General features: G+C 38.0%; 1 pseudogene; it reads left to right on the top strand.

The window, feature by feature from the left end:
• Nucleotides 1-332: 332 nt before the first annotated feature.
• On the top strand, nt 333-14,454 carry LOC110892975 (annotated as a pseudogene).
• The last annotated feature ends 8,733 nt before the right edge of the window (nt 14,455-23,187 follow it).

Below are 23,187 nucleotides of genomic sequence, written 5' to 3'. Positions count from 1 at the left end.
TTTGATTTTTCTGTACGCACTGGTTGACAAAGTTCACATCAACCTAGCCGCAAGGATGGCTGAATACTTTGTGAAGTGCTCAGGTAGGACACCCAACAGTCAGATTCATGGCAGTCAATATGTGACCGAAATTGCTTACAACCTAGGGTTGATGACTGATGAGGTGCTTGAGAGTCTCACTCATGTGACCGATGGTGTTTATGTTGATATTCGGTCATTGAAGGCATTGGGGTTGATTGTTGAGTTGGATCGGGGGGATAGATTGAGGGGTCTAAACAACGAGGTCTGGGACCCGTTACCTCCACCTGAGGAAGGAAGATGAGGATGTAGAAATGGGAGAGCAGCATGCAGTTCAGCAGCACGAGCAGCACCAACCACACACACCACCACATTCACCACAGCACCATGATTACCACCAGCATCAGGAGTGGCCAGAGTTTTACCAACAGTTCCAACAGATGCGAGTTACGCATGAGCAGCATGGGACTTATATCGACCAGATCAGGGCCACACAGGATCAGCTCAGGGCCACTCAGGATCAGCTTAGGCATAACCAGGACAGTTTGTACCAGGGGGTGAGTGCTGGATTTTCATACTTATTCGGGGAGATGCATCATGCATATCCCGACTACTTTCAGCACCCCCCCACAGTTCCCACCATGGAACCCACCTGGTTATGGTGATGCGGGCCCGTCCTTCACAAGAGATGATGATGGTGATGACGAGTAGGAGATGGTGGTGTTGTTCGTTGATGGTTTTTATTATTTCAGTACTTTATATTTCGGGTGTTCATTTTGCGTAGTATTTCAAACACCCCCGTATTGTATTTTATTTTCGAACACTTTACTTTATGTCTTGTCTTTGTTGGGATTTCTAGTATTTCTATTTATGTACATTATGGTTTATTTATGTTTATTCTGTTTCTGCTCTGTTTTGGTGTACATGTGACATACTTGCAGATCCGACATATCTTGGACCGGAGCATATGACAGACACAGCTTTGGAAGTCTCGTTTCATCAGATATCATCTTGAGGGGAGTACTATTATCCTTTTTCTCTATATTTCGGGTTTCGCATTGGGGACAATGCGAAGTTCAAGTGTGGGGAGGGGGTTAACTTTGTTAACTTTGTTTGTCCTCTAAAAAAACAGAAAAATCATCCAAAAATATCCGTTTTCTGTATATTTTAGTAAATAAACCGGTTGGTTGTGTTTTAGAAAGCTTCGGACTTGATAAAAACTCGACAAGCAAAATAAATTTTCAAAAAGAAAACCGGAAAGCGTGACAAACAAAGAAAGACTTGCATGATAGTTTTCACACTTTTACCCATTCCTTCCGCTACGTGAGCATATTTGAGCCTTGATATTGTTGTATATTTGTTCATTTCGGATATAGGAGTGAGCCGGATGTCTTGTGTAATTTAGAACTTGTCACTAGTATGCTTGTTAAGACCATGAACTTGCGGAATTGTGTAGAAGTGATAGAGGCACTTAGATTACCTCCTTTGTTGTTAGCCTTGTTCTTTGTGTTGTGTTTTCCGTAAACCCTACGTTACCCTTTAGGATTAACCATGTCGAGCCTTCCCGTTTATCTTTGTTTACCCAACATAATCGCCCACTTAGCCAAATGTAGCCTTTTTATGTTTTAAACCTTTTGTGTTGAAACTCGGTCAAAATAATCGTTTAACTAGCGTTTGTTTTAGTTTATTGTATAATTAGTTTCTAAAAAAACAGAAAATAAAACACCCTAAAATAGGGTGAAGTTGACAAAAATCGAGCAATTTTGAATGCTTAAATGTTAAAATTTCGTTGATGAGCTCGATTGCGCAATAGTCGCCTTTTTAAGGCATTTATATGTATAGTTGTATTGTTTGTCGCTAGTTAAACGCTAAAACCGAGTTTTAACCATTTCGCCACTTTAAATATCCATTTCCACCCTTCGCCCAAACCTAACGTTACAACCCGTAAAGACCTCTTGATTTACACTTTTCCGCATGTTAGTTGGTGGAGACGAGATCTTATGACAAGCTTATGATATTACACATTTCATTGACGAGGCATTGAGTGTTTGCACGTACACATTTTATGTATGGTTCATAAATAAAACCGAGTGTGTGTGAACATTGTGAGTTGTGTGAAGATTAACATGTTGAGTCAATAAAATGTGAAGTCGCGGCTTTTTGGTTGTCGCTATATATTTGCATATGCTTGTTGGGTTTGAGTCTTTTGATGTTGTCTTTCGAAAAACCAGCTAACCGTTTATAGTTGTTTTCAATAAAATAGTGTGTAAATTATCGTTCTTGTTTGATTCTATCTTTTAGTACATTTTAGTTTAGCTTGCTTGAGGACAAGCAAGGTTCAAGTGTGGGGAGATTTGATATTCGCTAATTTACACATATTTTAGTCCCCCATTTTATGCGTTTTCGGCCGTAAAATCGTCATTCGGATACTTAATTATGTATACTTTTGTTTACAGGCCTAAAACAGCATACCGGACAAGATGATAGTGAAAACGAGGACTTTCCGGACAAAACGACGAAGCTGCGAACATTCTGTTAGAAAACTGACCTGGGCAAGTGGAATGGTCGTGCGGTCTGAGGAACGACCGTGCATCTCCGACATATCAAGACCAGCCCGGTGATGAATAACCAGTGCATCAGTCCGTGCAAGGCAATCCCGTTGACGCACGGATGTGCCATATATTGCACCCCGTGCGGATCCAGTGTTCAGCCAAATCCCGGTGATGAACGACCAGCGCATCAGTCCGTGCAACAAGATCCCGGAAACGCACGGTCGTGCGATATGAAGAACGGTCATGCGTGACCGAAGACCAGGCAACTCTGCTGATGTCATGAACAGTAACTCCAATAATTCAAAAAGTGAACGGTCGTGCGATCGGTGCACGACCGTGCGACATTGAAAATATATAAAAAATGAACAGAAACATTCTGTTCGTAACTCTGGAATTTTGGAGAGCAATTCAGGCGATTTTCAGGCTCCGGAGGCATTAGCTTTCGCCCGGATTCAAGCCACATTGTCCCGTTTAGCTCGATTACTATCCGGATTCTCATTCTTATGCTTGTTTATGGTCTGGTTTCTTAAATCTTTCCATGTTTTTGTTAAGTTTCAAGCATTTAGATTGATTATTATGTATTAATGTAAGCCTTTGGGAAAAAACACAACAATCCCTTGCTTGATTATAGCCATTAGTATGTTAATCTTTGTTTGTAATGACATTTGGAAGTATTTTCTATGTTAATCTTTGATGATTAGTTTGCAACCTTGTTATTGATATTGATTTCTTGATTATAAGTAACTGTGTTGGATGATTGGTACTTGGTTAGTTGAGATAGTTGAAAAATGAAGCTTAATTAATCATGTATTAGTAAACTTTAAACTTGGTTAACTAGTTTAGCTTTGTTAAAATGTGGGCACCATGATACTAGAAATGGTTAGTGGTTTAATAAAATGTAATTATTGTTAATCAAGAAAGCTTGCCGTCAAGTAAGGACCTTAACGGGTTAATGATGTGTGTAAAAAGCAACATATAAATCACATCAATTAAGGCATAAAACTAACCCTTTTTAAGTACTAATGTTGGAAAAAGAGTGTTTTTGTCTTCCTTTTGTATTTTCAGGATGAAATGAGCTCAAATTCACAAAAGAAGCAAAAAGACAACTAATTCTAGCATAAATACAAGAAAAGGAATAAAAGTAGACTGCCCGGACCCTCAACGGCATCCTCCAAAGCAAAGAAGAGAAAACAGAAGCCTGAACACGCCCCGTGCTCAGCCAGCACGGGGCCGTGCCCAAGAAGCAGCATAAAAGACAAACTTGTAGAAGCTTCCATTGCCCACCACGGGGCCGTGTCCAGTGAGCACGGGGGCGTGGTGAAAGTACAGCAGGCGCATTAATTGTAATTGCGAATTACAATTAATAAGGAGAGAGACTGTCAGACGGGCACGGGGGCGTGTCCAGCGGACACGGGGCCGTGCCCAGCCTTCTGTTCAGCCTATAAATAGGGGTGCTTGGTTTCATTCCATCTCATCCCTTGGCACACCACCTCTCTCACACTTCATCCACCACCCACCACCACCATAACACCATCATCCACCACCATCATCCATTGTCCATCGTAGAGTGTGTGTGAGTCGTCTCGGGATCCAAGATTGATCGTAAGAGTTCTTGACAATCAAGGCCATGTTTGCCTAAGTCTCTTACATCACTTGGTGAAGACACGTGTTTAGTATAATACTTTTTATTTTTAATCTCTTACATCACTTGGTGAAGACACGTGTTTAGTATAATACTTTTTATTTTTAATCTTTTGCACTTTTTATTTGGTTTTGTATTAATGACTTTAATAACTAGTTGCTTATGTTGAAGGTGATCTTTCCTTATCGTTTGTCCGTGGTGTCTTGGCATTATTTTACTGTCTATATAAAATAAAAGATTTTCACCATTCATATCTCCACGGTCTATATGGAGGTATGTTGGCTACCTGGTCGGGGGTTAAGGGAACAGTTTGGTAAGGGTCTTGCCCTTGTTCAGCGTTTAGAGGTCCTGCTTGGGACCTGGGTCAAATTTAGTAGGATCTCCTTCAATGCCCATAGGTATTGGATGGTGGGGATCCAAACTCTTTGACCCCCTCATAAGTTAACTACTATTAATACTATAACCCGGCTATTTAGGACTGTATCCCTGCTGACTCAGACTACTTAGCCGAGGGTAACGTCACCGCCAAAAGCGGGGCCTACCATAATTTGCATTAATAACTTAATTCATTATCTTCCAATAATCCGACCCTTTAGGATTGTATCCTTGTTGACTCAAACTACTGGATTGAGGGTAACGTCGCCTTCAAAAGAGGGGCCTACTACAATAACTAAGATAATCTCTTAAATAAGTGCAAAAGTGCGAAAATAATCAAAGGTTATACTAATACACGAGTCGGATCCAAGTGATTCATCTTGTCTATCTGTTTTTATTTTATTTTTCAGCATTTAGTTAGATTTTATTTTCTTAGTTTAAAAACATTTTTCTCACTTTTTGATTTGATTAGACGTTGAGGATAAACCGGTATTAAAAGCTCTTGTGTCCTTGGACGACCTCGGTATCTTACCAACACTATACTACGTCCACGATGGGTGCACTTGCCCATATGTGTGTTTAGTGTTAGTGAATATCGTGTTTTATAAATTTAAAACTTGGCTAAAGGTGTAAAAAGGGCTTAATTATATATCTAAATTATATACACACCAACACACATCAGTTAAATGGTGTCGTTATGAATTCTTAATATAAATTGTTAACTTAGTTAGTAGTTTCGGCCAAAATTGCTTGCTTGGTGGATTTATATTCTAGATTTGTAAAATGAACTCGGTTGTGATTTAATCTAGTTTATGCTTGTCTCGGTGGTTGCATTGTGTTCATCGGTGTCGCTTTCTTGTTTAAGTGAGGTTAGAAAGCTCCTAACGGATGACTAACTTATTTTTAGGAGATTTTCATAGAATGGCGAGTGAAAATAGCGAAACATCATCCGTTCATTCATCAAACAGCCGAAGGGGAAGAAGGCCCTCCGTTGAAGCTACGCTTGTGCACTATGTGATAGCATTAAGGGAAGCTCTCGACGAAATGACGTCAGTAGAGGAGGTCCTGATTGACCGTATTAACGATCTTACGGTGGGACTCAAAAGTAGCTTCCAAGAAATTAACCTCTTGCACCAGAGGTTAAATATTCTTGTAGCACCCCCGATGGAACCAATCCTTCCACAACAGGACTGGAACTTTGCACTCGGGGTTAACAACCCTACCGGGTGGGAAGACTTTCCCGCGGAACCTCCCATGGAACACCCACAAGAAACTCCAGCGGAAATCGAAACTCCTCAAACTAATGCAAATGAGCCCTCTTTTCTCCTTCCAAGGGAGGTGGAGGAGTGGCTCGCCGACATGTGAGGAGGACCACGCCCGGAAGAAGGAGTTTCTAAAAGCCTTATCTAACCAAGATTAGTAGCTTCTTGGAAATTTTGCTAATTAAAATAAAACATAGGGCTAAAACTCCATGGTTTAATATTTATGTATTTTCATCTTTAGTTTTATGTAATGTCTCTCTATGTTTGCAATGATATGATGGTTTCTAAGATTGATGGTTATTGATGAATAAAACACACTCATGGTGGTAATGGATGAAAAGGAGAATGAGAAAAATGGCCCCATGCACAAAGAACAGAGCAACCCGACACAAATCTCCATCACAGAAGGCTCAACACGGGTCGTGCCCAACCAACACGGCCCCGTGCTGAGCCACCTGCAGAAAAACGCCCAGTTCAGGTAACTGGACACGGGCCGGGTTCAACGGACACGCCCCCGTGTCCAGGCTTCTGTCTCATTTCTTTAATTTCTGTTACTGGCACCTGACCACGGGGTCGTGCCCGGTCACCACGGGGCCGTGTCCAGGATGCCAGTAACATAAATCTTTGCTTTTTAACACCACACCACACATCCAATCAACCTAAAAATTTATTTTTGGGACACATTGAGGACAATGTGTAATTTAAGTGTGGGGGGGAAGCTAACACTTTGAAATTTTGCAAGTCCTAACAACAAGCCTTACACAAAACTCTATTGGAACCGCTAAACACCCAAATTTTTTTCAAAAATCCTTTCATTTTTACTTGTCTAAAGTTTAAGTTAGGAATCACAAAATCAATAAGGTTATATTTTTATAAAATTCACAACCGAAAGCGTCGTGATACAAGAACCAACATAAGAAAATTACGAAACGGCATAACAAGTCTATTTAAAATTTAATTATATATACTTGATCACATTAAAAACCCATTCCCACAAAAGTGAGTTTTGAGCCTTTATTGAGCATACAAATTTACATCTTTAGACTAAATGCTCATTTTTCGTTTCTTGTGTGAATAGCCGCTTGGTTCTTACAACTCTAGAACTTGCCACGACGATTCATTCCCGGTCCTTACCAACTTAAACCCAAGTAAGTAAATGATGGAGGCATTAGGACTAACCATTTTTCTTTCTACACCATTATTTTTCAATTTTTTTTACCACCTACCCAAAATCCCCCTAGTTAACCCCTTTGAGCCTAAACCTTTCATTTCATTACCCTAAATCCCTTTTTACCCACCAAAAACCTTTTTATTTTTCACCCCTTATTTTAGTAACAAAGCTCGGTTTTTCGCAAGCTCGTTCTTTTATGTGACTAAAATATATATATATATATATATATACATATATATATATATATATATATGATAATGAAGTTAAAAACAAACAAAGCTATACAAACAAAAGCTTGTTTGGAGAAATACTTCAAAATAAAAAGTCGCTAAAATTTTTTTTCGAAAACCGACGCTTTTTACGCTTTTCGCCCTTTTACTAACCACTAACCCAACCAACCACCTTTAACCCAAGCCTAACCCTTCACCCAAAAAGTCCTCTTGATATTTACAAAGGTATAAAGTTAAAAAGGAGGAGGATTGATTGCTTGGCAAGCCTATGGAAGGCATGAGTTCCATGCGGCTCTCGAGTGATTCACTAAAAATACACCTACGGCCGAGTGTTGAGTGATTTATCCCGTGAGGTATGTGAACTTGTAAATAAATAGAATTTTAAAAAAGGCATGTTATGCCCAAATAAGTAATTTATCCTATGAGACGTTCTCAATAAATCATAACGAATAAAATTGTGAATAAATAAAAATAAAACCTAAAAAGATCTTGGATTCCCGACACTCTGTGACAAGCCAAAAAAAAAAAAAAAACTTTCTCTTCTACCTATTCCATTTGGGAGTGTAAGCCACATTTTAAAGAGTTTTGCTTGAGGACAAGCAAAAGTTCAAGTGTGGGGGTATTTGATGTGTGTAAAAAGCAACATATAAATCACATCAATTAAGGCATAAAACTAACCCTTTTTAAGTACTAATGTTGGAAAAAGAGTGTTTTTGTCTTCCTTTTGTATTTTCAGGATGAAATGAGCTCAAATTCACAAAAGAAGCAAAAAGACAACTAATTCTAGCATAAATACAAGAAAAGGAATAAAAGTAGACTGCCCGGACCCTCAACGGCATCCTCCAAAGCAAAGAAGAGAAAACAGAAGCCTGAACACGCCCCGTGCTCAGCCAGCACGGGGCCGTGCCCAAGAAGCAGCATAAAAGACAAACTTGTAGAAGCTTCCATTGCCCACCACGGGGCCGTGTCCAGTGAGCACGGGGGCGTGGTGAAAGTACAGCAGGCGCATTAATTGTAATTGCGAATTACAATTAATGAGGAGAGAGACTGTCAGACGGGCACGGGGGCGTGTCCAGCGGACACGGGGCCGTGCCCAGCCTTCTGTTCAGCCTATAAATAGGGGTGCTTGGTTTCATTCCATCTCATCCCTTGGCACACCACCTCTCTCACACTTCATCCACCACCCACCACCACCATAACACCATCATCCACCACCATCATCCATTGTCCATCGTAGAGTGTGTGTGAGTCGTCTCGGGATGCAAGATTGATCGTAAGAGTTCTTGACAATCAAGGCCATGTTTACCTAAGTCTCTTACATCACTTGGTGAAGACAGGTGTTTAGTATAATACTTTTTATTTTTAATCTTTTGCACTTTTTATTTGGTTTTGTATTAATGACTTTAATAACTAGTTGCTTATGTTGAAGGTGATCTTTCCTTATCGTTTGTCCGTGGTGTCTTGGCATTATTTTACTGTCTATATAAAATAAAAGATTTTCACCATTCATATCTCCACGGTCTATATGGAGGTATGTTGGCTACCTGGTCGGGGGTTAAGGGAACGGTTTGGTAAGGGTCTTGCCCTTGTTCAGCGTTTAGAGGTCCTGCTTGGGACCTGGGTCAAATTTAGTAGGATCTCCTTCAATGCCCATAGGTATTGGATGGCGGGGATCCAAAGTCTTTGACCCCCTCATAAGTTAACTACTATTAATACTATAACCCGGCTATTTAGGACTGTATCCCTGCTGACTCAGACTACTTAGCCGAGGGTAACGTCACCGCCAAAAGCGGGGCCTACCATAATTTGCATTAATAACCTAATTCATTATCTTCCAATAATCCGACCCTTTAGGATTGTATCCTTGCTGACTCAAACTACTGGGTTGAGGGTAACGTCGCCTTCAAAAGAGGGGCCTACTACAATAACTAAGATAATCTCTTAAATAAGTGCAAAAGTGCGAAAATAATCAAAGGTTATACTAATACACGAGTCGGATCCAAGTGATTCATCTTGTCTATCTGTTTTTATTTTATTTTTCAGCATTTAGTTAGATTTTATTTTCTTAGTTTAAAAACATTTTTCTCACTTTTTGATTTGATTAGACGTTGAGGATAAACCGGTATTAAAAGCTCTTGTGTCCTTGGATGACCTCGGTATCTTACCAACACTATACTACGTCCACGATGGGTGCACTTGCCCATATGTGTGTTTAGTGTTAGTGAATATCGTGTTTTATAAATTTAAAACTTGGCTAAAGGTGTAAAAAGGGCTTAATTATATATCTAAATTATATACACACCAACACACATCAGTTAAATGGTGTCGTTATGAATTCTTAATATAAATTGTTAACTTAGTTAGTAGTTTCGGCCAAAATTGCTTGCTTGGTGGATTTATATTCTAGATTTGTAAAATGAACTCGGTTGTGATTTAATCTAGTTTATGCTTGTCTCGGTGGTTGCATTGTGTTCATCGGTGTCGCTTTCTTGTTTAAGTGAGGTTAGAAAGCTCCTAACGGATGACTAACTTATTTTTAGGAGATTTTCATAGACATTTATCAATTGCACGTTAAAGAACAATTTTAGGTGGTTAAAGTGTGTTTATCGTTTTAGCTTTCCGAATGATTGTCATGTTAGGATTCCCGAAAGGGATACTAATTGTCTTAAAATGGAAAATTGACCGAATGCTTCTAGTGCCAAAACCGACTTAGTTGACATACTTTGGTTGTGTATTAAGCAAGGCTATTTATCTATTTTAGTATTTGAAATCTACTACGTTTTATAAGTATTTATTTATGCTTACCTTAGTTTATTAAAATCAAACAACTTATATTTTACCGGTAGTTTAGTGACAAAGGTCAAGTATTATTTCTCCGCCCATTTCCTTGGATCGATACTTGGTTCTTACCGATACTTTACTACATATATGACGGGGTACACTTGCCTCTTTCGTGTGTGTTTTGATGTAAAAGTAATAATCACTTTTATAAATTTAAAACCGAATCGTGTGTAATTTCATTGTAAAAATATGTGTAGTCGCGCACACGTCAATTTGAATAATGAACACCCTTGCCTGTAATTATGAATTTACTTTAATAATTGTAAAGTTTTTCTTTGAATTTAAGTTTTGATATCATGAAATTAGCAGGTGGCATCCATAAAGCTGATACGCAACAAGCAAACAGGCCAATCAGAGCGTTATGGTTTCATCGAGTTCCATACACACGAAGCTGCTGAGAAAGTTCTTCAAACCTACAACGGGAACTGGGCAAGCTTTAGTTCGGGTGAAAAAACGTGCAGACACTGGTTCATATTTATCTATATTTATAGGAAATTTGGCGTCAGATGTGACGGATATAATGTTGTATGAGACATTTGTTGGTTTATATCAATCTGTTAAAGGTGCGAAAGTTGTTTTTGATTCGAATACTGGGTGTTCAAAAGGTAATGGGTTTGTTAGATTTGGTGATGAGAATGAGAGCACACGGGCTATGAGTGAGATGAACGGACAATATTGTTCAAGCAGGCCCATGCGTGTTGGTGTTGCAAACACCGAAGAAGCCACCTATGCAACAACAGTATGGTCAGCAACAATATCCGTCTCAAGGTATGTCTTTCTGGTCCCCTTTTTTGGTTTTTTTGTTTTCAACCTATTTACTTATGAGTCGGTCGATTCTTCATTCAGATTACGTTATGTCTCTTAACAGCTTAAATAGGTAATGTAATAAAAATAGGTTAATGGATAGAAAGTTTTTTTCCAATGCATAAAACCTCCTAAGATATTCATTCAAAAGATTAGATTGTACTTGCAATATAAATTGCACTATTTATTCATAAGAGTCCTTATTTTTTATACAAAAAGTGTTTCTCACCAACTCAAGGCTCGGTGGTAACGTGGGTCGGGTATAATCGGGTGTAATCGATGTTGTGAGAAATCATATTGATGATTTGTTGGTTTTAAAGGTTTCTTGATTTTCGGATTGAGTGATGGGTTTCACTCTCTCGGCCTTATCTTTTTTGTTTCTCTCCTATAATTTTTTATTCGATGTTGGCGTTAGTCTCTGTAATGGAGAATAGAGGTCCAACATTATTTTGGTTGAGTTTTTTTTATTATTATTTATGGGTCTTGACATTTTTTAGTTTGGCATTTTTTAAGTGTAGTTGGAATCATAGAATGTTAGTCGTTGCTTTTTTCCAGTTTATACATGCAATACAGATATTTAAAAAAATATTTCAACTAAAACCATCTAAGGTTGTGATTTTATGTTTGGAACTGAATAAATGTTTGAAGAATATATAAAAGGATATGCACACTATACCAAGTTTTATTTGAGGGCTAAGGCTGTGGGGTATGAGGGTCGTGGATGGGATCATGGATATCCACGTAGGAATCGGGACATGCTTCTCGCGTTACACCGTCCCCTTCCCAAACCATGGTGGTTAGCATTGTTTAATCCATGACAATCGTGACCCTCTTTCAATTAATTAGAGGATTTTGATTGGTGGGGGAGGATAGTGGAAAATCATGGGAGTCATGGTCCACCATATAGGGTGGTGTATTAGGTTGGTAGATGAGGTTGGGGTGACATGGCGCTGACGTGGAGGATGGTTGTGGTCATTTGGGTCATGACCACACCACATACTCTACGATTTGTATATGGCTTCATATAATTTTAACTTTCACAACTTGATTGGTTTTGCAGGGTGAAATTCTTTGTTTGATTGGTACCGTTGTAGGTAATGAGTATAAATCTCTATATAACTTAAGGTAGAGGTTTAATATTTTACAGTTTGGTTTACATAAATGCTATAAAACATGATTCTCCTATCCTACATTTAGTTGATTATTGAGTAAAATTAGGTTAAATAGGTAATGTAATAAAAATAGGTTAATGGATAGAAAGTTTTTTTCCAATGCATAAAACCTCCTAAGATGTTCATTCAAAAGATTAGATTATACTTGCAATATAAATTGCACTATTTATTCATAAGAGTCTTTATTTTTTATACAAAAAGTGTTTCTCACCAACTCAAGGCTCGGTGGTAATGTGGGTCGGGTACAATCGGGTGCAATCGATGATGGGAAACAGATTTTTTTACGATCCTGAAAAGATTATTTGGTTTGATTGTTGTGAGAAATCATATTGTAACACTTGTAATTTGATTTTATATGTAACACATAGTTTGTATGTATTTTGATGTTATTTAGTTAATTTAATGATGTTTCGAATCTTCGATTTTATATGTAACACATGTAATTATTTGGTTTATTCGAATTGCGTAATGCGGTTTTGACATTTTTGAAACTGAATACGGATTCGGTTTGGATAAGAACCCGATTGGTGTTTCATTTCGGGTAAGGATCCGATTTGTATATTCGAAATTCTAATTTGTTATTCGAATCAGATCGGATTTTGGGTTTCGAGTTTGATTTGAATAATTAACACCCTTGCCTGTAATTATGAATTTACTTTAATAATTGTAATGCTTTTCTTTGAATTTAAGTTTTGATATCATGAAATTAGCAGGTGGCATCTACAAAGTTGATACGCAACAAGCAAACGGGCCAATCAGAGCGTTATGGTTTCATCGAGTTCCATACACACGAAGCTGCTGAGAAAGTTCTTCAAACCTACAACGGGAGCATGATGCCAAACACTGATCAAGTTTTTCGGTTGAACTGGGAAAGCTTTAGTTCGGGTGACAAACGAGCAGACAGTGGTTCAGATTTATCTATATTTATAGGAGATTTGGCGCCAGATGTGACGGATGCATTGTTGTATGAGACATTTTCTGGTAGATATCCATCTGTTAAAGGTGCGAAAGTTGTTTTTGATTCGAATACTGGGTGTTCAAAAGGTTATGGGTTTGTTAGATTTGGTGATGAGAGTGAGAGCACACGGGTTATGAGTGAGATGAATGGACAATATTGATCAAGCAGGCCCATGCGTGTTGGTGTTGCAAACACCGAAGAAGCCACCTATGCAACAACAGTATGGTCAGCAACAATATCCGGCTCAAGGTATGTCTTTCTGGTCCACCTTTTTTTGGTTTTGTTTTCAACCTATTTACTTGTGAATCGGTCGATTCATCATTCAGATTACATTATGCCTCTTAACTGCTTAAATAGGTAATGTAATAAAAATAGGTTAATGGATAGAAAGTTTTTTCCAATGCATAAAACCTCCTAAGCTATTTATTCAAAAGATTAGATTATACTTGTAATATAAATTGCAGTTTTTATTCGTAAGAGTCCTTTTTTTATATAAAAAGTGTTTCTCACCAACTCAAGGCTCGGTGGTAACGTGGGTCGGGTACAATCGGGTGCAATCGATGATGGGAAACGAATCTTTTCACGATCGTGAAAAGATTGTTGGGGTTGATTGTTGTGAGAAATCATATTGATGATTTGTTGGTTTTAAAGGTTTCTTGATTTTCGGATTCAGTGATGGGTTTCACTCTCTCGGCCTTATCTTTTTTGTTTCTCTCCTATAATTTTTTATTCATTGTTGGCGTTAGCCTCTGTAATGGAGAATAGAGGTCCAACATTATTTTGGTTGAGTTTTTTTTATTATTATTTATGGGTCTGACATTTTTTACTTTGGCATTTTTTAAGTGTAGTTGGATCCATAGAATGTTAGTTGTTGCTTTTTTTCAGTTTATACATGCAATATAGATATTTAAAAAAAATATTTCAACTAAAACCATCTAAGGTTATGATTTTATGTTTGGAACTGAATAAATGTTTGAAGAATATATAAAAGGATATGCACACTTTGCCAAGTTTTATTTAAGGGCTAAGGCTGTGGGGTATGAGGGTGGTGGATTGGATCATGGATATCCACTTAAGAATCGGGACATGCTTCTCGCGTTACACCGTCCCCTTCCCAAACCATGGTGGTTAGCATTGTTTAATCCATGGCAATCGTGACCCTCTTTCAATTAATTAGAGGATTTTGATTGGTGGGGGAGGATAGTGGAAAATCATGGGAGTCATGGTCCACCATATAGGGTGGTGTATTAGGTTGGTAGATGAGGTTGGGGTGACATGGCGCTGACGTGGAGGATGGTTGTGGTCATTTGGGTCACGACCACACCACATCCTCTACGATTTGTATAAGGCTTCATATAATTTTAACTTTCACAATTTGATTGGTTTTGCAGGGTGGAATTCTTTGTTTGATTGGTACCGTTGTGGATAATGAGTATAAATCTCTATATAACTTAAGGTAGAGGTTTCATATTTTACACTTTGGTTTACATAAATGCTATAAAACATGATTCTCCTATCCTACATTTAGTTCATTATTGAGTAAATTTACTGAGATTATTGTAATTGGGTAAACCTTTCACATATATGTACTGTACCAAAGTGTTATGGTCCCTTTCTTCCTTTTGTATAGTTAAACTTGGTTGGTATCATCTATGAGGAAGTTTGCATATGATCCTAATAATTGACACACTGAAACAACAATCTAAATCTTTTTCCTATTTTTCTATTTATGTAGCTCGGAACATAAGAGTTTGACAGATAAGATACTGTCATAAAGATATAATAAAATTTGCACCCCTTAAGACCATGTGTATTGGGGCATTATAGGGCAAAAAAAACGTCCCCTTCTCCATTACATAGGGCATTATTTTTTAAAAAAAATTGGTGGGGCATTATATATAAAACGCCTAACATGGTTTGTGGAATGGTTGACTGGGTTTGACCCACCAATGAGAAAATAGTTTGCTTTTTTTTGTTTAATGATTGGAAGGGGCATTATCAGGCATTATTCCCACTACGCCACTTTTGTAATAACGCCCCATGCTGACTGGACTGCCACGTGTCGAATAATGCCCCATGGTGGGGGCATTATTTTGTTTAACCACTACACATGGTCTAGTGGCACCGCCTGTACTCACAATCTCCCATCAGCAACGAGGGTTAGAATTTTACATTTTCACCACCAAAATCAGCCTTTAGCTAAGTGCAAGACCAAATTTTACGTCTGCAGGTAACAATTTCAAGTAATCTTATTTAGTAAGAGTTTCTTTGCAACTTTCTTCATTTATTTTGTGAGAATTGTAGAGTCCTAAAACTTAGTGAAGAAGTCTTTTTTATTCAAGTTTAGCGACTTAATCATGAAAAAAAAAAGACTTTTTCATTTATATTTTGATATGTACAGGGATTTTATCTCCCAAAATAGAACTTTTATGTTAGTAACAAAGTGTGAGGACTTTATTGTCGAGTAATTTCACGGAGGGGATACATGTAATTCTTTTATTTATTCAAGCTTTATTCTTCACTGACCTTTTTATCCCTTTATGATTCATTTTTATTTTGTTTTTGTTTTTTTTGCTGTCAATCTAAGTACAACTAATTGCCTTTAATTAACTAGGGATTCAAAATGGGATGTACACTCTTGGCACTCATGTTTAACTATTTTATAAAACAAGTTTCTTCGCAACCCTAATGACTACAACTTTCAATTCAAAACAATTATAAAACAAGTTTCTGACATAGTTTGATTAATATAAAGTAAATTTTCCTACCCGCAAAGTTCCCGGGTGATAACCTAGTTTTATCACATAATAAAACTACGATACAATAATGAAAAGAACATGAAAGATGATTCAAGGTTAAATGGTAATTACCTTTGAAAAAAAAAGTGAACTTTTAATTTTGTAAAGAGTTACCCCGGTGATTCTATAAAAACAACCGCAAATAAGTACAAGTAGTGAAGATGAGTTCCACACTACTTCATATACAGGACATGCCCCATATATGTAAGCCAAAAATCTAAATACCTATGACATCACGTAACCTAGTCTACTTTACATCATGAGAAAATGTCCAGTAGACAAACAAAACATAACCAACAAGAGTCATTATCCTCCATCATCAAAAATAAAGTTGCCTCGAAACAGCATCCCCTTCACACGAACCAAATACAGACTATCCATTATCTAAATACCAAATTCAAGTTTCAATATATAACATTTTAACATCACGAATCAAAATACCAAATTCAATTTTCAATATATAACAATTTAACATCACGAATCAAAATTTCAAGCATATTAAAACAAAATACTTTAAAAACTAACATCAAAATAATCAAAGTTTTGACACATTACAACACAACATACTAGTAGTTAACAATTAACAATTTAACAATATATAACAATGTAACATCGAAAACGGGAATTGAGCTAAATTTAATACCAATAGACTAATAACTAATCTAAACCAAAAGAATAATTTTGTAAGTGGGCCTACGTTGGTGTTTTTATGATATACCCTATTAATTTTTTTTACATATACCTTTCGAGTTTTTTTAAATAACATGTCATTCGAAATATCGGGTCCTGGCCGGTGGTCCTCTTCGCCCACCCCCAGGGTAGCCCCTGTTCATGAGCCAAGTTGAACCGAGCCAGGGCAAACTCGAACTCAGCTCGATTATAAAACGAGTTGGCTCGGCTCTGCTTGGATTTGAAACCGAGTTGAAAATATAAGCTCGGGCTTGCCTTGGTTTTAAATCGAGTTGGCTTGGCTTTGCTTGGCTCGATTAAAAAAAGTAAAACTAACATACAGGTCTAAAAATTCAATAGTTTAAAATATTATTCAATACTTCAAAATAACATATCCAAAATATGTTCAACCTTATACATTACAAGCCAAAATCCAATTCAACAATACAAATTAAGTAATAAATTTCAACGAAATACAATATTAGTTCATTAGCATGCTAATCAATCTTCAGATATGTCATAGATATCAATTACATTCCTGTATACATCTAAATAATAATCCGTTTCTTGTAACATATTATAATGTATGTAAAAAATATAATATAAGTAAAATAATCCGAGCTGAACCTTCAAGCGAGCCAATCCGCCTCGTTACAAGCCCCGCCGAGTGTTAGGATCTGAGGCTTTCTTGATTGTGTTTGTTTGCATAAAATGAACATTCAAAACATATGTGATGATGTATGTGCAGCGGAAATGAGAAGCAAACTTTGTAAACACAATCAAAAGAAAATATAGTTTGATAAACAATTGCTTCACATTAAGTCAAATGATTACAATACAAAGCAAATGATTACAGCAAGCTTACAGACTAAACTCCCCCTCAGCCTGATACTCCAGAGTTGGTTGCACAAGATGAAAGGATTGAATTGAGGAGGAGAACTCACTCAAAACGAATCAAATGTAACAGTACAGAGTACCGCTCCATTTATAGGCAAACCAAACTACTGATGCACCTCAGCTGACGTCACCATGATAGTGACATCTAACGACCTAACAAACTATAAACACTGTTCTATACAAACTACTGATATACAACATCTGATAATCAACATAATACATACTAGAGATAACTACTGCTTCACGTTCCACTGTTATAGCCTAAGCACTGATTACTTGAACATCAGTGCTTTCTTCAGAAGGTGATCAGTCTTTGAATGAACAGTGCTTGAGTCTTCAGCAGTACTTAGAACACAGCAGTAGATAGAGCAACAGAGTTTGTCTTCAGCAGTCTTTGGAGTATCATCAGAGTTTGGTTTATCAGTTGTTGTAGTTGAGCAGTACTTAAGGTCCATCAACTGTTAGAAAACCACTGTCAAGGGGAGAGCAAAGTGTAAGCAGCTGCTTATTGATAGTCCACTGATGTGATCCGGTTTTGTCTTTACATTATCTGTTCCTCTGGTAGGGTTCAATCCCAACAATCTCCCCCTGGAACAGATAATGCCAAAACCTTTCATTATTCAGGACCTTTATTACTCATCAAGAGTGCCTTAGCTTGTTCTTTGAATACAGCTTCAAATTCCTTTGCACTCTGGTCATCCTCATCCCTGCACAGTGAAAGTTCAAGGAGATCCTGCAAATCTTCAACACTAAGGCCTAGTGCTTCTTTCCTTGATATGTACTTTACTTCGCCATTGGCTGTGACCAGGGTCAATACGTGGGTCTTTTGATCAGACATCCACTTTAGTATTTTTAAGCCAAGTGGGTTTCTTGGGAGAGACTTATTTTCAGATGAGTTGAGGGATGATGGCCTTGAAAACATCTGCAGACTTTCAGACATTCTATTGAAAGCTTCTTCAATGACTCTGTCTGATGCAGCTATATCATCTGCAGTTTCTTGTTCAATAAGCTCTTGTCTTTCAACTTCTGTCTTGTCTTTTGCAGTGTTTGGAGATGCAGGTTTGTTGAGTACCTTCTTAAAAAGGTTTTGAAGCTTTGATGAGCTGTCTTCATTTAGACCCATTTTTAAGATGGTGTCCTTGAGATACTCTGCTTCCTTTTCTAAGACCTCTTCTTCAGTCAGCTGTTTGCCTTCATCTTGTTTTGACCCAAGTGTAGGACTGTCTGCTGATTTTAACATTGTCTTGAGGTTTTCAATTTTCTGTTCAAGTTTCATCATCTGTTCTCTTTTCTTTGAAGCATCTGAAGCAGTTTTCTTCTTTTTCTTTAGCCTCTCATAGGCTTCATCAGTTTGCTGCCTAGACCATTTTGATATGGCTTCAGCAGTGTCCATCTTAGCATCCACTAGCTCCTTTTTCTTTCCTGTATATTCAGCAGTGAGGTCAGCAATGAGCTTTTTGAATTTACTCCAGTTTGGAGCATTTTTCTTCTTTGAAGGATCATTCTTGATTTTTTGGATCCTTTCAGCCTCATGCTTTAAAGCTACTAATGGTCATTCTTTAAACTGGGATTCTTCAGCAGGATATGAAGGTCCCTTTCCGGAGGATGACGAACCTAAACCTTGTTATACAAACCTACTAGCGAGTGCGGAATCCAAGCTAGTAAGCAAACCGAGATGAAGCAAGTAGAGAAACAAACACACAAGAGTTCACCGATTAACACCACTGTATTAATACGTATGAAGGTTCCGGTTACAAGCACAATGTTTACAAATCTAACTTGCAAACTCTCACTATGTGTGTGTGTGTTTCGAACAGAATGCTCTCAGCTCTATCTTTCTGTCTGTCTTTCTAAGTGTCTAAATGAACACAACACACTGCATGGGTATTTATACCCATACACAGCAGGTCTTGCTCGAAGGATTCGATAGATGGTCCGAAGGATCATCTTTCGAATGCAATGCTCTCGAATGATCAGCAAGGACCTCGAAGGATGATCCTTCGAGGTCTATCAGTCGAAGCATATCTTTCGAGGAGATCGAAGGATCCACATTATCCTTCGATCTCTTATCCTTCGAGACAGACTACCATCTTTCTAACTGTTTACCAAGTCAAACCAGGAGGACGGTTGACTTGGTCAACTTACAGGACTGACACTGACATCGTTTACATCGTGACCGAATACAGACAAAGTACAGACACAAGTGCACCAACAAACTCCCCCTTGGCTGTAGCTTTGTCTTTATCTTCTATAGTTGTAGACTCGTCTCGAATTTCGATGGTCTTTGGTCTTCGAGTTCTCAAAACTCTGATGTCCTTTCAAGTCTTCAAAATCGGAGGATCTTCAAAGTCTTCACGTATTGAAAGTAGAGAGTGTATCGACAAACTACCCGTATCATGTAGGAAGTGTGTTGACAAACTCCCCCTTGGCATAAGCTCCCCCTTGAGTTATGCTCGTGAATGACTTGATCTTTATGAAGTGAGATCCTTGTGGTGTTGATGATGGTCAGCGGCTACTCGATCATTTTCATCCTTTGAGTGCCTTCACGTCGTGTCTTCATTCCAAAGCTTTGTCATCGACCATGTTCTCCTAGCCTTTAGAATCTGCACATGCAAGAAATCTAAACGCGTAATGAGAACAACTGCTTGGAATAGTTACCATAAACAAATGACACACGAATGACCATGTCACAATCAAACACCGTCCGACAGTTTGAAAGTTTAATAAATTTGTCAGTTTTAGATTAACTTTCAAAATTTGCAAATTTCGACCGTTTATGAAGATTTAGTCAATTCGGTTTTCGTTCAGGTTGCAGGTAACGAAGACTCGAGCTCCAACATCGTACGATCGAAAATAAAGTAGAAATAAAATCTTTTTGACTTTTATAAAGTTTATATTAAAACACACATAAAATCTTTTTGGTATTTTTGAACTTAAAAGACAACAATTTAAAATCCTTTGAGTGTTATCAAACGACATCACCGCTAATGTCGTGCTGATATGCACCAAACGACGAAACTGTTTAAAAGAAAACAATAAAAGTTAAGCAGTAAACAGATAAATATATACAAACATTCTTTTTGCGAGTTTCGAGGGTAAGAGAATCATATCAGTGTACGGTCATGCCAAAACACTCTTGTTGTTCAGTTAGTTAACATTAAGATAAGCATCCTATAACAATTATCGGTATTGTTGTCCACTTAAGCTCAACTTATCAGATGTAATCATGGCGAGGGGATACGTTAAGGTATGATTTATACTTACCGACCGGTGTTCATCCACATCACGACACATTCCCGTATCAAGGTATGCACGAGAGTTCGTCTTACCGGTGAGTATACCGATTATCATCTGTTTGACCATATAAGCTGTGAGATACTCACTTATTTTGATTTGAAAACAAGCCCTATGTGATATAATCACTTATTGATGAGGAACTTGATTTTCATATGCATGAGGGCACAGGTGCAAGTCCGTGAACAGGTCAGTACTTCCGTACAGCAGAGAGACGAACTTGACACCCGGAAAAATGTGATATTTTATCACTTATTTGATTGGACATGTGATTGTTTATCACTTATTGAGGTCGAATGCAGTATGTAATATGTACACGTATGTATAGTATCATGGAAGATCTAGACTTGCGTCCCCGTTATTTTTCGGTAAAAGATACAACCATGATACCCAGATGATAAGCAGCATAAAGACCGAATATCTCAGAATCTCGGCAATCTATCAAACGAAATTTCGGTACTAAGACCATATGCCAATGAATGGTTCCCACCTGATCTTCAGTCGATTAAGATTTATATCACCCTGCACACTTTAAAATGATTGTGAGCCTACCGATACATCTTATATAGAGCTGTTTATCGTTTTACATTTAAGGTTTAAAGAGGTTTGGATAGACCACTGATGTACTATCATTTTCTCTTTTGCTCTCCAGGAAACTCATTTTTGTTTTTCTATTGTTTTTGTGTTTTTGAAATTTTTCAATGTTTTTGGATTTTCAGATTTTCGGATTTACTCCCCCTAAAATCAATAAACTAAGATAAATTTAAAACACACAAAGATATTTACAAAAATGATTTTCCGATGTTGGTTTTACTCTTGCTTGACCTTAATGCCGTTTACCAATAATAAGAAGTCAAATCTAGATTTGTCAAAAGCTTTGGTAAATAAGTCGGCACGTTGGTCATCGGTGTGGACCTTAACAACATCGATTAGCCTTTTCTCAAAGCAATCACGTATGAAGTGATATTTGATTTCGATGTGTTTGGTCTTTGAATGCTGCACAGGATTTTTAGTGATATCTAAAGCAGCAGAATTATCAACGTAAATAGGAGTAGTTAGGAATTCAAAACCGTAGTCCCGCAATTGTTGTTGGATCCAAAGAACTTGGGAGCAACAACTTGAGGCAGCAATGTATTCAGCTTCGCATGTTGATGTAGCGACGCATGTCTGCTTCTTGCACTGCCATGTGACTAGGCGATTTCCTAAAAACTAACATCCAGCCGTTGTGGATTTGCCGTCGATTTTGCATCCGCCAAAATCAGAATCACTGAAAGCGACCAAGTCAAAGTTATTATCCCTAGGATACCACAGACCGGTGTCGGGGTAAGCCTTCAAATAACGAAAAATCCTTTTGACAGCTGCAAGATGTGAGGCCTTCGGGTTAACTTGATATCTGGCAAGCAGGCACGTTGGGTACATTATATCTGGCCTTGATGCTGTGAGGTACATAAGGGATCCGATCATCGCGCGATAGTATGAAGGGCTAACAGGGTCACCCTTCAAGTCTGGAGTAATTCCGTGATTAGTTGGCAGTGGGGTACCAATGGGCGTTGCATCGGACATCTGGAACCGGCTCAAGATGTCTCCAACATATTTAGTCTGATGGATGAATATCCCAGACTCCGTCTGTTGCACTTGTAGGCCCAAAAAGAAATTCATTTCCCCCATAGCACTCATCTCGAATTTATCCTGCATAATGCGCTCGAAATTCCTACACAAAACATCATTAGTAGAACCAAAAATAATATCGTCAACGTATACCTGAACCAGAAGAAGATCTCCATCTTGTTCTTTGACGAAGAGAGTACAATCGATAAGACCTCTTCGAAAACCGTTCTCCAGCAGATATGTAGATAAGGTTGCATACCAAGCTCGTGGCGCTTGATGAAGACCATAGAGAGCTTTGTTGAGCAACCAAACCCGATCGGGATGGACAGGATCTTCAAAACCTGGAGGCTGTTCGACATATACCTCTTCTTCAACCACACCATGTAGAAATGCACTTTTGACGTCCATCTGGTAAACCTTGAATCCTTTGAATGAGGCATAAGCCAGAAAGATCCGAATAGCTTCCAGACGTGCAACTGGTGCATAGACTTCGTTGTAGTCGATCCCTTCTATCTGACGAAAACCTAATTGACTAAATCTTCATAAACGGTCGAAATTTGCAAATTTTGAAAGTTAATCTAAAACTGACAAATTTATTAAACTTTCAAACTGTCGGACGGTGTTTGATTGTGACATGGTCATTCGTGTGTCATTTGTTTATGGTAACTATTCCAAGCAGTTGTTCTCATTACGCGTTTAGATTTCTTGCATGTGCAGATTCTAAAGGCTAGGAGAACATGGTCGATGACAAAGCTTTGGAATGAAGACACGACGTGAAGGCACTCAAAGGATGAAAATGATCGAGTAGCCGCTGACCATCATCAACACCACAAGGATCTCACTTCATAAAGATCAAGTCATTCACGAGCATAACTCAAGGGGGAGCTTATGCAAAG

This window comes from Helianthus annuus, chromosome 12 (genome assembly GCF_002127325.2).
Source record: "Helianthus annuus cultivar XRQ/B chromosome 12, HanXRQr2.0-SUNRISE, whole genome shotgun sequence".
Classification (NCBI taxonomy): domain Eukaryota; kingdom Viridiplantae; phylum Streptophyta; class Magnoliopsida; order Asterales; family Asteraceae; genus Helianthus; species Helianthus annuus.
The sequence above is the reverse complement of the archived record's forward strand: the minus strand, read 5'-3'. Positions and strand labels throughout refer to the sequence as shown.